Here is a 17538-nt window from a genome sequence, read left to right as displayed (position 1 = left end):
ACAGGGATATTGCAAATAAATTATTCTCACATAGAATGAATTCAGTATTCCCCAGGCTGGGGCAGATTAGCACAAATTAAATCCCACATTTTCACACCTGAGGCCAATAGCACTTTATTAACTTTTATTGGAAACAGATAATTGCTATAAATATATAGTATCATTAATTGTGTAATGCACGAATTTATAAAACGAAATTGTGGCAATTAACATTTTGCAAGTCTGCTGCATAGATTACAGATAAAATGAGACTTTTTAATTGAAGAAATTACTCCCTTCAAATATAATAAGAATCTTTTAGAAAGCATAATTTGGGTGCAGAAAAATTGTCAAGTCTATTCCATCAATAACTTCTTCCTTCAGAAAGGTCTTTTTTAAACAGTACAATTGAATTGATGCAGAGAGAGAGTGTTTAAGACCTTTCTCTATCATTTGGTCAGTGTTCCCTCTATGCTTTTTCTGGACTAGATATTCCAGATGTATGCCTTCATCAGCTGCTCACTTAGGAATGGCTCTGTTTAGTCTTCTCCATCTCTGTGCATTTATGTCCCCCTGTCAGATCTGTGCCATAGCACTCATCTGCTGCTCCTGGCTGCAGGAACCTGAGAAGGGGTGTTTAAGATGCTGAAGATGCATCTTTCCATTTACTGAGGCATCAGTCTGTAAAAATCAGATTTAAGTATTCATACCCCAAAAAATCAGGGCTGTCAAGCTCAAAAGAACTGAACAACAGCATCACATTTTTAAATCTAGATGGTTGTTTCCTTTTGAAAAAAATTCAGTCTGAACTAGCATTGTCAAGAATGCAAATACATTTTAAAAACTGATTTGTGAAAATTAAGTACTTAGACTGCATAATGAAGCAGTCTAACTTGTCCTTTTTCTGCACTTTGTAGCTTATGAACTGTTTTTTCTAGTTCAAAGACACTTTTCATTTAAAACAGTGTCTTTACTATATTTTGTCTTTGCCACAAGGCTTTGGAAGTCTTTAGTAGTAGAGTCATATCTAGTTACAGGTGAACAGTCCTTCTCCAGTGATCACATATGCAATGATTTAATGGAGGGCATAGCCTTAAAAGGAAAATAATTTTCAAGCTTGCTTTCTGTCCATTTATATTCCCGGATTGGTGCACCAACAAAGAGATGGGGTCTGAAAGCCAAAAATCAAGGAAAGGGATGTCTCAACAAAACATCTGTTATTTAAAACAAGAAAAGAGTATTTTAGTGTAATCCGTTCCTTGGCCAGCAGCTTGTCTAGTCCTTTCCCCACTGATGAAACACTATGCTGGTTTCAGCAGTGGAATCTCTTATTTGTGGAAAACCTAACCATTGCTGGCAGAGGGGATTTTATCCCCCAGATTTCTAGTGAAGTCTCTGTGTTACTGTAGAATACATACAGATCTGTGTAACACCCTGGAGATGATAATTTTTAAAGCTGCTGGTACTTCATACTTTCAAAGCACTCTTCATTTTCATCTCAGTGGGTGCTGATCAAACCAATAAACTTTCTCAGCCTTCAAAAAGATGACTGAGTGGAAAGCCTGATAACCAGAGGAGAAGCACTGAGAGTGTAGGTTATCTGTGCTAACCACTCTTTTTCTACTCCACAGAAAACTTTTTCACTGGAAAAAAAATGCCTCAGTTGCATGTAGAGTGTGTTAGTCGTGAAGGGAAATGATATAACCTAACTGCAACTGTCACCAAAACAGCATAGTTTGTGGTATTGCCCCTGTCATTCCTGTCTAAAAGTGTGGATAATAATCAGATCCCAGGAACCACTCCTGTCTCTATATTTTTATTTATTCTTTCTAGCATATATCTTTGTAGTACAGTTAAATCAGAGGTGCATGGCATATGGCTTTTTGCTGCATGAATTGCTGCTGATGTGAATGTCAGTGGGCATATAATACCAGATTTTCATTTTGTGAATCACAATGCATGGAATTCAGCCTGAAAGCTCCCCAGACTATAGACCTTATTATAGGCAAATAAAAAAGGAAAGGAAGGGGGGAGAGGTGATGTCTCGGATATTTTGTTTCAGTTGAAATGAGGTTATCGTGATGAATGATGCAGCTGACAATGAGATTTTTATAGCCTCTCTTGGAGTAGCGGAAGAGCTTGTATTATTGTTGGTTTGCTTTAAGTAATTGTAATCTAAATAGCACCATGGTTGAAAAGAGCAGCAGAAATCTTTCATATGTGTCTCATAAGCAAAGCCAGGGTGCTTATTTGTTTTTGTCTCATCTGTCCTTATACAAATGTCCTTCATTGTTTGCATCTTGCATCGTGCGTATTGTCTTGATTGAATATGTCAGTCACCATTAAAGAGGCGTTTGCCAGTCAGTGCTGCTGCTGCCTGTCTCTATTTTTAGCACATGAGGTAACTGGCCAGCAGCTGACAAGCTGATCCTGCTACCCAATGCACCAGTGTAAATTAAGGTTGGCTGTGATAGAGGCAGATGGGAGGAGGGCTGCTGGAAGGCAGTGTGAGAGGGAAGGAGAGGGTGCAGATGGGCTCTCCTCTCCTTTACCCACATCAGCTGTCTCAATCCGCATCCACACCATGCACACTGGGCCAACTCAGGTACCTGTGCTGCCTCTGCTGGCTCTCTGTAGGTTACTTTTATTAGGTGGTCACTGGTTAAACTGGGCCTTGGTGTGCTAGTGTGACCTGTCCTCAAGTTCCCAGATACTGCATGAGAGGAAAAATGGAGGAGATGAGAGGTTTAGCATGTACTTTCTGAAGGCAATGTTAGGTTTTGCCCCACAGAGTATTTCGCCTTGAGACCACAGCAGAGGCTGTGAAGGTTGTTATTTGGGATGGTAGTGAAGCTTAGATGCATGAACTTGGGCTCTGCCACTTTTCCACTGAGAGCTAAATAGCTTACTGAGGAATGGAAGGTGTTGCGTGTGCCTCTGAAAGTGGTAAGGCTCTTTTTTCTTTGCCCTTTCCCCGCTTCACTGTGGATTTGAATAGTATGCAAAAAATCTTGTGGATTTATTGATGACTAAAATGTAATTAATTGGGAGGTTCCATCCCAGTTCCTCAAGTTGCCTTTATATCTTGGTCATGGTAAGCAGAGAAGCAAGGCCCTCAGTAATACATATGAAAGCTGAGGAGTATCACTTTAAAAGCTGAGCACAGGAATGGAGACAGATTTGATACCGTGAAAGTACATCAACCCAAACAATGGGGAGAGGTGAAGGAGCAAATATCAGAATCCTTGAAAAAGACATTTGTGTAGATGATTTTAGAACTTGCTGTGTCAGCTGAAGATATTTGTGCCATGGCCATGAAAATGAAATGCTCAAGAACCAATCCTTGCATCAAGAATGTCAAGTCTGCTTCTAAAAGACTTCTGTGAAAGTATCTGGAAAACCAGCTTTCACGCATGCTTTGAATTTTATGGCAATTTTTTTCTCTGAAGACTTGTCTTCAGATTTCAAGCATCAGTTTTCTGTCTCAGGGAAACTAACTGATTAGAACCTCAGCAGCAAGAGCTTAAAAATTGCAGTTCTGTCTATTTGCTTGACTAGTACATGCTGCCTAGAACTTTTTATTGTACTTAACCAAGAGCCCAAAGGAAACCACAGATGTCATCATATCATTGTTACATTGTCAGCCTCTTCAGAAGCAATTGACCGGCCCTTCATAGTGAAAATAACATCTCTAAAGTCACCAAGTGGAAAAATGAAATATCTTTGGTTTTGTAAAATCAGATGTATGAGATAAAGAATGTAATCTCATAGCTGTCAAGATTTTGAGATTCCTTCCAAAAACTCATTTTTATGTAAGCTAGGGTTCTGGAAATTTTTAAAGGACTGTTTTCCTTCCCTGGGGATCTGGAAGTTGTTAAATGACTGTTTTCTTCCCAGTAATTTTCTTTTTTGATCTGATTATCATATAACTGATACTTCTTCATTTTAAGGCCTATATGTGATTTTTTTTAAAAGCTAGTGACCGGATGTAGTGATCTTACTGAATTTCTCTCTCTATTTTAAGTGAAGTTTCCTTTAGCTTCTCTCTGTGTTCAGTATTCCAATCTCCAACAGAATTTATTCCCCCAAACTTTCTTTCTGCCTATCCTCTTTCCTTGGAACAATGGCATGCCTCACAGTACTTCCACCTGCCTTAAGGAGGGTGCTAATGGCTTTTCTCACTTTCTAGCTGGGGACACTCACTGACTACTTTGGGCGACCACATCTGTCAAGACATCAGACCCTTTCAGGTCATAGAATATTGGAAGCCAGTTTTTGGAGCCAGGATGGGTGTTACTGGCAGCTATGTATTTTCAGCAGTGGTAGAAATCTGAAGGCCGCTGTTAAAATTGTAAAGTCAAAATTACACGCGCATACACGTTTCTTCTTCCTAAAAATTGATCCAATATGGACAAAAAAGTCTTACCTCAGAAGTAATGGTATAAATACAACATTTTAATAATGATGGCAGAGAACAAGATATTCTTTTATCTTGCCTAATTCTGCACACAGTGGATTTCAAAGTTTAATTTACTTAGAGAAAAGAACTGTCTCCACCAATCTGGGAGACGAACTTCAGGTAAAAGATATTTTATGTGTGCAGCCTGAAAATGGATTCAGTTATATACATGGCCTAAATGGCCCTTTGCTGTGTAAAATCTTTAAAGTACAAGGCAAAATCTTTAAACGGATGGTTCTACTTCAGGAGAAAAGAAAGAAAATTTCTCCATAAAACTTATTTACCTTTGCATGGGTTAAGGGTGCTTTATTGCCTTGATGCTTTTAAGCTCCAGAGATCAGATGTTTCATAGCTGCTCAATTTGCTTTAGTTATTGTAATTTGAAAGAGTTTGATGATTCTCATTTCCTTCTCTACACTTCTTAATTTTAGTACTAGGGTAACACTTCAGCATCTTGTATTGATTTTTATGATGGCCAGGGTTTTGATATTAATTTCTGCGGATGTTTTCTTTGATACTAAAAGTTAAGGATGGGTGACTGGCAAAGCAAATTGAGGACTCAGAAAGGCTAATTTCATGTTTTACAAATATCGTTGTAGGTGCTTGCTTGTAGGACAGTCTCTGGGCTGATGAGTACCATGAATCACCAGTGCACCCTTGTGTAGTGTGGACTGACTGCACGCTGGGTTGCATTAGCTAAAGCACAGTTAGCATGGCAGGGGAAGGGATTATTTCCCCCAATTTGGCCTTTATGAGGCAGCAACTGGAAGACTGTGTCCGGTTTTGTGCCCTAGAAATGGGGAGAAACTGATGAAATGAAGCTAGTCCAGCAAAAGGCTACCAAGATGATTAAGGAGGATGGAGCATGTGACGTTCAAAGGGGATGTGAAGGAACCAGGTTTGTTCATCCTGGAAAAGGCTGAATCCAGGGTGGATCCAGTTGTACCTCCTGCCATTGTTAGAACAAGAAGGTTGAGGAAAAGATGCACAGGAGTACACAGAGAAAGAATAGAAGTTGCAATGAAGGAAACTCTTAGGATGTAAGGATAAAATACTCCAACAACTGATACTGCTGCAGTTCTTGAACCAGTTGCATAGAGACATTATAAAATCTTTATCCCTGGCAAAAAACAAAACTTGCCCATAACTGCCCTGAGGAACCTGAGTTAAGTATGAAATTAGCTTTGCTGTGTCTGCAGAACTTGATGCCTAAAACTGTCTAGGAACCTGAGTCATTTTTTAGTTTCATGGGTAAAAGCTACTTTCTCATGCAGTAAGATATCTTATCCAAATAGGAAGAAATGGTAATTCATATAATTAATCATTATTGAAACAAATTCAGATGGAGCATCAGCCAAGCTCATAAATTTTCCTAATGTTAAATAAAGCATAAAAGATCATTGTGATGGATTCCATGGCCCCTTTAAGAAGTCAGGCTTTCCCCATTAACTGTGGTGATCCCTTTAAAGCAGTTTTAACTTGTCTTAGCTCTGCTCCTACTCAGGGGCATTCAAACCCTTTCAGAAATGTGATGTTGAAAGCACTTTTTCAAAATTTTCTTGCCAGCATTTACAAAAGTATGTTTTACTAAATGTTTACTGCTGGCTATATGAGAGCATAGCTGACATGGTAACTTCTCTAACCACAGTAACTCGTTAGCTCATTTGAACCCTAATACTTAAAGCAGACAATGTGTGTATAAGTTGCAGAGCCATGTTTGGCTACTAGTGGATTGGTTTTGGGGATGCTTGCTGTTTGTGACTGGCTGTTGGGTTTTGGGGTTTTTTTATAAGTGCCTATCTTGTACCAAAACCTTGATTTTGCTAAAGCTCCATTGCTTACTGGTTCTAGCTTTAGATGCAAGCTGTCATTTCACCATTCCAGGAAGTTTCAGGTATTTCTTTAAGCATGGGTTTATGACCAAAGAAGAACACCATTTAAATTGACAGAATATACAAATGGTAAAAAAGGGAGAGCAGAAAGGTGATGTTAAGTGATTTTTAGTAGGATAACAAGAATGTATAAATGATGTTACCTGCATGTTACCTGAAAAGTTAATGGTAGAGATGGGAACTTAGTCCACACTTCACTTTTCAGTGCTTTGATGACAGGACAACTATATCTTGATTTCTTTTCTCATATCCTGATACACAATTCTGTTAGCAAGGAGAGTTGTTGTTTTTTTTTTCCTCTGTGATGGAAGCATCTTCCACATTAAAGCAAAATATTTACCCTTTGTTTACATCTTTTAAAGGTTAAAGTAATTAAGTGGTTAGATGCAGTGTTTGCTGCACCTTTGGTATAAATGGTTGAAATGAAATTGTTTGGCAATTTGAGACAGTAACAAGAAGGATGAGGATAAACTGAAGAGATGGCATTCACACTGTCTTTTTGTGCACAATCTCTCATGCACAGTTAGAAGCAGTAAAAATTTGAGAGCAATTATGAGAGAACCAGAGCTGCCAGAAATATTTTTTTCCCTCTCTCTTGAAATGACCAGAAAGAATGCAGTCATAAATGACAAATTAAATAATCCACCAGCATTTACCAGTATGTGCATACGTGAGCACAGAGTTGGCAATGCTCACAAAGGCAAACCAGGGCACACTGTGCCCACAGTTAGCCCAGCACTGCAGCTGGATTTGTGGGGGTGGGATTCTGTGGCTGCCACAGGTGTTAGAGGTGCTCTGTATAGGGCAGAAAGTAAGACAGGACCTTGAATATAGATGCTTGTATGTTCATGGTGCCTGGCTCCAGCACAAAGCAGGGGTGCTCTTATTGCCAAGGAGAGACTATGCCTTGGCCTTTCTGGAAAAAAGTTCCCCACTGTCCAGATGTGAAAATTAGTTTCTGGCAAACACAAAAATGTTGAGCACCACTGAAAGGACAACAGCTCAGGTGTGGAAAGAAACCAGACCTCACTGCGGGCTGTGGCTTGGGTAGAAAGGTTGTCCACAGTGACAATATTAAAAAAAGAGTTATAAAAAAGCTTCCAAAAGCTTTGCATCCTACAAAGCTAAGCTATTCTGATTAAACTGATAATTTTAAAATAAAACTACTGCAGAAAAACCAAGAAAACCAGCAAATCCCTTCTCTCTGTTTTTCCAGATAGTACAAAGTGTTATTTAAAAAAAAAAAAAAAAAAAAAAAAAAAAAGGATGTTAAAAATCTATTTATAAATCAAAAGAATCCAAAGAAGAAAAGCAGGCAAAAAATTGTACAAGCAGCATTAAGCTGCAAAAATTTTCCTTGGATACATTGCAGTACCTTTTCAAAGCAGCATATGGGGTTTATTCTGGTGACTCTAATTTTAACATGAATGGGAGTCACGTGGAATACTCCTGGCAAACGGCTTTGAAAATATATCCCTGCATGATTAAGGAAGACTGAAATATTTTTAAACATCTATTTTTATTTTTTTTAAACCAATTCTGAAATGTTTTTAAAGGAAAGCATTAATGGAATGAAAACGGTCCAATCCTGAACAAAGCAGTAATGTAACAGGTAGAAATACTACTGGCTTAGCACTGTAGATATGTTTGTGTTTTAGAGGCTGGATAATGAAGAGGGAGGAACACTTGGAGTTTGTACCCACTGTTGTAACTGCCCCTGCATTGCTTGACCTTTATAAATTTGTCTCTTCACTTGGAAGTTGAAGTAATCATTCCACCTACCACGTGCAAAGAGCAGAGGGTTCAGCAAAGACAGTACAAGGCGGGACTTGTCTGTGCGATGGCAATTGCATCTTTAGCTTGTGAATGATTGAGTCTGAAGAAATATGTACTCTGAAGATCAATTAGAGAGAGCCTCATTAGCGGGAAGGAAGTTCTGAGCATATCCAACAGCCCTGACAAAGTGAGCCAGAACGCTGATAGAGCTGGGCCTGGTGTGTAGGCTGAATGTGAAGCAGGGTTGCTGCAGGGAGGTTCAGAGAGTCCTTTCTGACAGCCGGTCCTTCCCACCCATCTTCATAGAAAGCAGTCTTAACGGCTTCTTGAAATGTTTTGAAAAGGATAAGACAGAAAATGTCCATAAATCTGTATTGATGAATACAGACATGAGTATAGTGAGGAGTATTGACAGTCATCTGGTGTCCTTCTAAAGATGCCAGGAAGGAGGGAAAGTTACTTTTCCTTTTCTAATACTTTTTTTCCTTTTTTTTCCCCTCACTTTTGTTTTAAACAGAGAATGCAAGGTTTATTTTTATAACTTGAGTTTTGTGTGGGCTGCTGCTTCAGTGTTTGAGGATCTCCTCTGATTGTTTGCAATACCTTATTGCCTGTGTTATTAATATTTATCTATCTTGACATCAGAGACATAAGAAAAAGAAAATTGCCTGCCTTTTATTCTTTTCACTAAATCTTCACCAGTGATATCATGATGCTGAGCTCACCTGTCCTTTTTATCTATTGACTTTGAGTGGAGTTTCTCTGGTCATTCCAACAGAGTTGCCACTTTCCAGACTTAAACATGAGATGAAACAGACAGCATAAAGAAAAAGTATTTATGCCAGCTTTATTTAAGCAAGAGACTTCATTTAAGCAAGCCTATTTATATAGCAAGGTTATTTATACTACATTTGGCTGTGAATGGGCGTGTGTGGGCACGCTTCTGTTGTGCATGCGACACGTGTTTGGGGTATGTATATTTGGCTGCACATTTCCATGTACAGGGATTGAAAAAGTGGCTGTTAGTGTCTCTGAGAAGGGGATGTCTGCAAAGCCCAGCTCAGGGAGATATTGAAATCCTCGGGAACAGATGCCTGCTGCCAGAGGCTGACATAGAATAGAAGCATCATTTTGTGTGCTCCGAATTACCTTATGAGGGTGTGGATGGAGGATATTACCCTTTCTAGCTGAAGCTAAGTGCACACTTGCAATAGCTCCATGGTAAACAGCCCTAAGTGTTCATTCAGCTTATGTGAGCGTTCATTTGATTTTCATTCCTGCATGAGGTGGAAGCAGACAGAACACGTTCTTCTCAGGAAAATTTGTTGTGTGCTTGCTGCACCTGGAAACTGGACTCGTGTTTTCTGTTCTTCTCATTAGCTGTAGCTTTGGCAATCCCTTTCTACACCACCAGAGCCTCCTGACACTTACCCTTCCATGCAAGCCTGGAATGCAAAAGCAGTGCTAAGGGGATGTGAAAAACATGGATTGGCTGTCATCAACAGCTATTAAAATAATAGTCTGAAGGTCCTTCAGCAGCAGCTGGGAAGGTGAACCTTGAAGATAACTCTGTAATTGAGTTGTTTTCAGTATACTCTTTCTAAACATCATCAACTAGCATTGTCAGTCTGGCCTTAAAGGTGCACAGTCAAAGCAATACAATTCCCTCTTAAAGCTGCTGGGTGTCTGATTGTTACTCTTAAATAACATCTAGCAGAAGTTTTTAAAATCAAAACATGCACATAGAAAGCTCTTTTCAATAAAAATCCCATTTCTTTTTCCAGAATGCCTAGACAAGTAAATACCGGGTTTTTAGAAATCCAGAGATGTTTGCTAGCGTCATCCTTTGTGACAGTCTTAAGGATCTGTTGGATAAAACCCAAAGCCCCTGCTTCAGGTCTCACACTACTAATCTCTTCTCCATTAGCAAGGGAGAGCATGAGTTTTGTGTGAACAGATTTAATCTTCCTGTGCAGCAGATGTGCTGACACATGGGTTTCTTTAGTCAATGGGGTAAATAATCTTCTGTTTAAGTAGTTCCTAAGTACCTATTGATGTAATTAACATATTTAAAAAATCATGTATCATTATTTAAACAGTGAGCCATGACAGCATGAGACTGAGTTCAGATAACTGAGACAGATTACTTTTTCCTTTATTTTGTCCATCCTATTGCACTTTGGTTTTGTTAAAATCAAAAAAGCTAAAGAAATCATTCTGTTGCCATTTCATATGATCGAGTAGAGATTTAACTACCATCTTCCAGAAGAAGAAAACCACAGTGCACTAATGATTAAGATGGAGGGGGAGCATGCATGCCTGTAAGAGAGGCAAGACCGAGCACCTACGGGCCATAATTAGTTTCAACAGTGTTAGTATGATGTACATTGCACAGTGCCCATCCTATGGAGAAACAAGCATTAAATGGAAGTCTTAGACTGTTTGGATTGAAGATAAACCTGGCTGCTGTTGCTTGTTTGGCAGCCTGTGCTAAGCACAAGCTGGAGAAGTAGATAAAGATGGAAGGAAAATGCTGCAGCGATGTGAAATTGTTCTGACCTGGCCATGTGTACTCCAGACAGAGTGATTGAATGAGAGAACTGAGATTACGACGACATGACTGAAAATGCTCTCAGTATGTTCCAAAGGGTTTTGATACAAAATTTTGATATGCATTTGAACAATGTGGGCAAAGGAGGGAGCAGAGAATACCCTAATCTCAACAGTGGATGAAGAATATGTGATAGATTTGGCAGATAGTGCTTATATGGCCTGAATGTACTGAAAATTTTAAAACTCACAAGGTGATTTCTGAGCCTCTTGCAATTTTGTATTTAAGAGTGCTATGTGAGGAATCTTGAAGCCGATGATGTGTACTGTGAAACCTTCTGCTGTCTACTGTCTGGATTTATTATAATTGATTTGAAATTCTTCAGTGCCCTCCCATGCTATATGACTGCAATGTGTGTTTGAAATGGCAAGACTTAAAGGTTGCAGACAGCTGCGGGGGCTTGTGTATTTTAAGGGCTTTTTTAATATGATAGCTATCCAAAGACAAACTATGATTGTATATGACGCTGCCTAAACATCACTTGAGGTTGTTTGTCTGCTGTACCCACTGTCAAGGTTACAAATAATTTTCTTTTTTTTCTTTGTGCATGTATCAAAAACTCTGCAACTCCAAATTTGTTCACTGTGACAGAATGGTCTTCCTCTAAGCAACCCAGTTTCTCTTTCTTCCTTTTTCAGACTAGGTTTCTTATATGCAGTTGTGGTGCCTTTCTTCTTTTTGTTTAGTTGGTTTTTTGGGTTTTGTTTTTCTAAGATGTGGATATTTTGGTTCTGTATCAAAGACAAGGCATTTTAGATCTTCTTGGAGTTAACATTGGAGGTGCAAATGGAGCCTACAGTCATGTTGTCTAGACTAGGAAGTCACTTTTCACTACTCAGACTACGTGTAATCATTTAGCAATAGGAAAACTGAGAAATATTCATGTCAGTTCCTGTAGCCAATTTCAGGATTGTTTGTAGGCTGTCTTTGGCTTAGCTGAAGAGCTTCAGTTGTCAGGGAAGATGAAGAATTGCAAATTCACCACCCCTAGACAGCCATCATCCAGACTACTCTTGTGTATGTCCAGGACTATTGTATGAAATTCCATAAAGCTCTGATTTCATTTGTATAAGACAAACGGAGATTTTCCTTAATGAACATCTTTGTATCTTGAAGTCTTTTAACACGTGTATGCATCCTCAGAATGCGGGAAACCTACCTGGTGGTGCAGGAAGAGACTTGGGTGCTCCCTGTGGTCAAAGCACAAGGGAAGATAGTGAACACTGAACGCACTCATTGGTGCTTGGATGGTGGAAATACTTTGAAGAATGAAAGGTTCTGTGGTTCTGTAATTCATAGAGACCTTCTGGGTGTTATGGTGGCAGATCACCTCTGAAGGTCGCCTCTAATCTGATTTGTCTAGCTGTGTTACTGACTGTTTTCAGCAGCTTATATATCACTTGTGTGTTCCTAGTCAGATAAGCTTTCTGGTTTGTAGTCAAACTGTCTTAAATGGCAGACAAGATAGATGTCTCTTTATGCTCTGGCCCAGCATTTTCATTTTAATTTGTGTTTATATGTTACTGTGGAGAAACTTCTTTCTGATACAGTAGTAGTAGAAAAAAAAAACAAACCAAACCCTCAAAGCTGTTAATTTGAAATAAAGTGTAGGGCCTCCTGATAAAAGAGTTATGAGGTTTTCTGATACTAAGATTTGGGAAAAACCAAACTAAACGTGAAATATGGCCTTGGAAGTCTCTGAAATACTTGTTTGTGTTACCTTACAGATAGGTTCTAATTGATGCTTCAAGAATACAGATGTGAAATGGAAATGTGTAGGTCTTCCTGGAATAAATGAATAGAACTAGCTGTTCCTGGTACAAATCAGCTGCTTCTATGAATGGACTTTTAAAAGGGCTTGACAGTTTACTCAGAATTAACAGGTAATTTATGTCACTGTAAGAGGAGTCACTGGAAACCAACCATCAAGTCTATGACTGGGGAAATCTTAGCAGGTTAACCATCTTCCCCTTTAGGTATCTAGGCTAAAAAAAGAAAAACCCACGATCTAGAAGGATGAGTAAGCATTATATCATCACTGATTGTTCCTCAGCTCCCACACACAAACAGGTCTTAGCCCATGACAGAATACTGGCAGGAGCTGCTGTCAGATTGACAAGTAGCTGCTTTGGTGTGAAGCCTTCCTGGAAATCTTTTATCCTTTTAGTTGAACAGCATCATTTTATTCTGCTATTTTAGAAGATTTTTTCACAAATCTTATTTATTATGCTGCTTTGAAATGCCTGGATTTTTCTAGCCTTGAATTTTTGATCTCCCTTAAAAGCTTTCCTATATATCTGTGTCCTATCATGCTTTAGATTGCAATGAAATTCTTAGTGTGTTTATTCTCATAACAAAATGTTGTGAGGAAAAGAAATGAAATTTGCAGGGGAGATTGCTAAGAAAATAAAGAGACAAAGGTGAGATTTCATAACCTTAAATCTAGTGGCTTGCTGTCATCAGTAGAGAGATCTCTGTCACTTCTGCTCCTCTCCGATGAAAGAAAAGACTTTAAAAATGGGTCTTCTGAGTTCTTGACTGGTTGCCCTAATCTGGGACACAATCTTCTCCCTGTCAAGCATGTGAAATGCAGATGGGAATTTTGGAAACTGGGCCAAGGGAAAATTTCTCCAGATACAACAAAGTTGCACTGCTAATCATTATTTTTGATTGCAGTGGGGCTTTGTTTAACAAAGCACAGCCTATTGAATAGTTTTGAACTCTGTGTTTCACATAACAGAAAGGAACTATTTATTTCATTAGGAACGTCTTCAATTTAATATTGGCTTAAAAAAATATTAATTGCACAGACCTCCTAGGAATGTGCCATTTGGTTTTTGTTGTCCAGTAGAATTTAAACTTGCTGATTTGCATGACTATTTTAAGCTCTACGTATTGCCACTGTTTCCAGTCCATGACATGACAATAACAGCTAGCAAAAATAACCTTGGAACTGCTGAAGTGTTTCACCATTCACAGACAAATGACAGAGCATGCTCCTCACTCCCAGACCACCCTCTCCCCTGTGTGATTTAGGTGGAAGGAGGGGTGGGAGAAGGATGAACAGGTCAGACTGCTTTTTTTCCACAGCAAGATCTGTCAGCAAATCTAGGCTTTTTAATTAGCCCTCATTCCCTTAAAATGCACACTGAATATCTTTTCACAATTTAATATTTCAGAAATTAAAGAATGACCGCAAAAGCTGGCAAGCTCAGGGTAATCCTTATGGTGATGGTGCTGCTCCAAAGGCAAATGAAAAGCTGGAAGTACAGCATTGCCAGAAGTGAACCCTTATGGCATCCTCAGCCATTACAAATACAGTTCTCTCAGAAGCTCATTTCAGAAGCTCAAGAACTGTAATCGAGTCACAGATGTCCTAAAAAGCCCAATCTCTGGAGTAGCTTTCTCTTATGGCCTTGCTCTTGAGGCTTGGAAGACCTTCCTGGACTCTGGATTAGACTCAGGTAGAAGACATTTAACAGGGAGTGGCATTCATTGTAAAACGTGATTAATCTACCTCTATTTACCATGGCAAATGAAGTGGAATCCTGTTATTAGTGTAATATAGAAATATTGAGTTTTTTTAAGAAGGGCTTTCATTTTTTTTATCTTCTTTTGGTCGAACAAATGCAGGTAAGTGTTCCCAGAAAATGAATGTATCCTCATTTTTTTCCATCTGCAATTCTTTCTTAAAACTACAATAATAGTATGCCAGTGTCTCATGGTTTGTCTGAAGTTATCTTTTTAATATAAATGCATGAACTTGATTTTTCTCTGCATTTTGCAGTTTCAGTAACAGAAACACGGAAAGGATGAAATATTTTTTTTCAGTTGTCCCAGAAGAAGTCTGAGGAACAGCCAGAAAATTCCTCTAACTGCCAAACTGTTCCTTTGCTTACTGCATTGGTGGCTTAGGAATCTTTTCTTTCTCTCCAGTGTCGCTTCCTTTCTTCTAATGAGCTCTCCTTCCTTATATTGTCAGAGGTCAGGACAGAGTTTTTGTCAATGACTAGCAACCCTTTGGACATAAAGATTTCTTAGTGGTGTGTTTCATGAGGCCCTGAACAGTACAGGGAAATACCCAGTGTAGAGTTAGTTGTGTGAAGATTCAGGTCACTGTGTGTGGGTGCCAGATGCATTTTTGGAGGTTTCCTAAAAGCTCTCTCAGATTTTCACCTTGTTTTGGAGAGATACAATATATGTAACGGGAAAGGAAAATACAGTATTTTTGCAGTAGTCTTGTCTTCTACTGGTCAGTTACTTAAACTTGAAATGTGACTAAGATGTACTATTTGTTGGAGCAAGTCCAAAAGAGGGAAGATTATCGGGAGGCTGGAGCACCTCTCCTGTCAAAACAGGGTTGAAAGAGTTGTGGTTGTTCAGCCAGGAGAAGGGATGGCTCCAGGGAGACCTTAGAGCACTTTCCTTAGCTGGAGAGGGACTTTTTACAAGGGCATGGGGTGACAGGACAAGGCATAATATTCTTAAAGTGAAAGGGGATTAGTTTAGATTAGATATTAGGTAGAAATTCTTTACTGTGAGGGTAATGAGGCACTGGGACAGATGGACAGATGGATGCCCCATCTCTGGCAGTGTTCAAGGCCAGGTTGGATAGTACTTCAAGCAACCAGCACACATAAAAGCTATCCCTGCAGGAGATCATGGGATTCCCCATGGCAGGGGGGTTGGAACTAGGTGATGGATCTTTAGCTAGTCTATGATTGTGTGATTTGGGAACACAGAGAGTGCACCTCCTTAGCATATGCATGCATGCATACAAGCGAGTACTCCTGGGGTATGTGCACACACATACGTGTGTCATGGTGTGTTTGCACAGGGAGAAGGCCAACGTGTACACAGCTCTGTCTGTGTCTACTTTCCCAGCATGTATGAGAAGAGAGAGCAAACTCACAATCAAATAAGCAGGGAGAGCAGAGGGAAAAAAGATGAGATTGCAGTTGATTATGAGCCTGGCAGCAGATGTGCTACACAAATCCAGCCCGCTGCATCCAGGCTGTTTCCATGGCGATGGAGCGAGTAATTGTGGAGCTCCGGCGCGCTCCCCCGCGGCCCCCGCCAAGGTGGACGCGGGTGCCGGGGTCCCCATCAGCGCTTCTTCTGGGTGAGCGTCGGGCTCTGGGACAAAACGAGCGGGCGGCGAAGGGGGGAGCACCAGAGACGAGGATCTCTGGTCTACTCATCCCCGCCGTGCGATGGCAGGATGCGAGGGAAGCGGCGCCCTTCCTCGGAAATACGGTCTCCCGAGATGCTAAATAAGCGGGCAGGAGTTTCCCTGCCGCGGGAGTGGGCTGCCATTGGCTGCCGCCGCCCGCCCGTGCCAATGGGAGCCCGCCGGGCGCCCGGCACATAAGCGGAGCTACGCGCTCAGCGCGGGCAGCGCGGCGGGCGAAGGTGCGCGGCCGCCGGGCAGCGCCTCTCCCATGGCCGCGCCGGGAGCGGCTCCCCGCCGAGAGCCTCGACACGGAGCGTCCGCCGCTGCCCGGGAGCACGGTGCCGCCCGCAAAAGGCAGCATTAAGTCATTCGCTCGCTGCCGTGTGGGAGGTGAATTTGTCATCGGGAGCGATGGAGCTACGAGATCTCTGTAAGTAAAGCCGTGTACTTTATCCTGCTATTTCAGCCCGGGCATGGAGCGATTGATGGTGTCGAGGAATGGCAAAAGCAAATTAGTAGCAGCTGTAAATAGCCCGAAGGATTCCTTGGTTCTGTTTCGCGTGTAGCGAGATGTTCTTCCAAATGGTCTCAGGCATCGGACAAGCTAGTTAGCTGTTTGCATTGCCTTGGGTGATTTTTTAGCCTAGTTAAGGTTAGTCTATGGAAGGATGCTGTGTCCTTCGGGGTATTTCAGATCACCCCTGTGTTTGAAAAGAAAAGCAAACCACATGGAGCAGAATATTGCAGGCACAAAAGTCTGAGGTGTCCGTATGAAGTCACCAGTATTTCTGGTGCCAGTATAATAATAACAGGTATGTTATTACAGTGGTTTGTCGAACATCACTTCAGACCCTGAGCCAAGAAAACATGAGTTGCTCATCGTTCAGCACAAAAAAGTCATTACTTTTCCTACCCCTCCTGTACCTTTTCTATTTTTTCCAGTTGGTTTCTTCTTCTTCAAAGGCTTTTTAAACTATGTTTAATTCAAAAGCTTTCCTCTTTGTTTATGAAACCTGTGAGTACATGAAAAGTGTGAAGAGTTTCCTTTTTCTCCATTGTGGGGCATGTGTTAGAAGTTGATTTCTTTGCCTGTTGGGACTCTGCTTTTGATTCTGTAAAGCAGAAACAGTACATTTAGAAAGGGGAGGGAAGTGTGTGTGCAAATCTGTCCCTCTGCAACCCTCTGGGGTTACTTCAGTTACACCAGCCACGAATTTGGCTCAGCATTGTTCATGTTTTATCATGACAGGGAGCTTTGCTGCATGGAGCTCATGGTTGTCTCCGCTTAACCCTCTCAGAGACTGTAGTCATCTTATCTGGTTTGTGAAAATCCATCGGAGAAATGGCAGACATCAGAAAAAAAAGATTTAGAAAAAAAACTTTTTGTTTTTTCACCCTGTGCCTGAGCTCGTCAAGTGTATCAGGTATTTTATAGTAACCAAACTAGCTGCAAACATCGTATAAAGCTGGCTGCATTTTAGGGATCCATTTTTGGTGTCTTGTGTTCATTTTAGAACTTAACACATAGCTTCATTTCCCAGCATTAGGAGCTGCTGAGAAGTCACATTGCTGCCTGGAAATCTCAGACTGAGGGTGTAAGTTTCTTTAGATTTGGTTTAACTGGTCAGCTTTGCTTTTGCCTTGCAAG

The 17538-nt window shown here is 40.5% G+C and overlaps 1 protein-coding gene across 5 annotated transcripts in view; it reads left to right on the top strand.

The window, feature by feature from the left end:
• Positions 1-17538, top strand: part of ELMO1 (engulfment and cell motility 1) — a 303043-nt gene that overhangs the window by 205802 nt on the left and 79703 nt on the right. The window contains exon 1 of one of the 5 annotated variants that reach the window (XM_053976941.1): positions 15912-16320. The exons of the other annotated variants lie outside the window; for them this stretch is intronic. The gene's annotated coding sequence lies outside the window, so the exon portion shown is untranslated. Of the gene's footprint in view, positions 1-15911; positions 16321-17538 lie in introns of those variants that run through there. 5 annotated transcript variants of the gene reach the window in all.

Source organism: Vidua macroura, chromosome 1 (genome assembly GCF_024509145.1).
Source record: "Vidua macroura isolate BioBank_ID:100142 chromosome 1, ASM2450914v1, whole genome shotgun sequence".
Lineage (NCBI taxonomy): Eukaryota > Metazoa > Chordata > Aves > Passeriformes > Viduidae > Vidua > Vidua macroura.
This window is presented reverse-complemented; position numbering and strand designations above follow the sequence as displayed.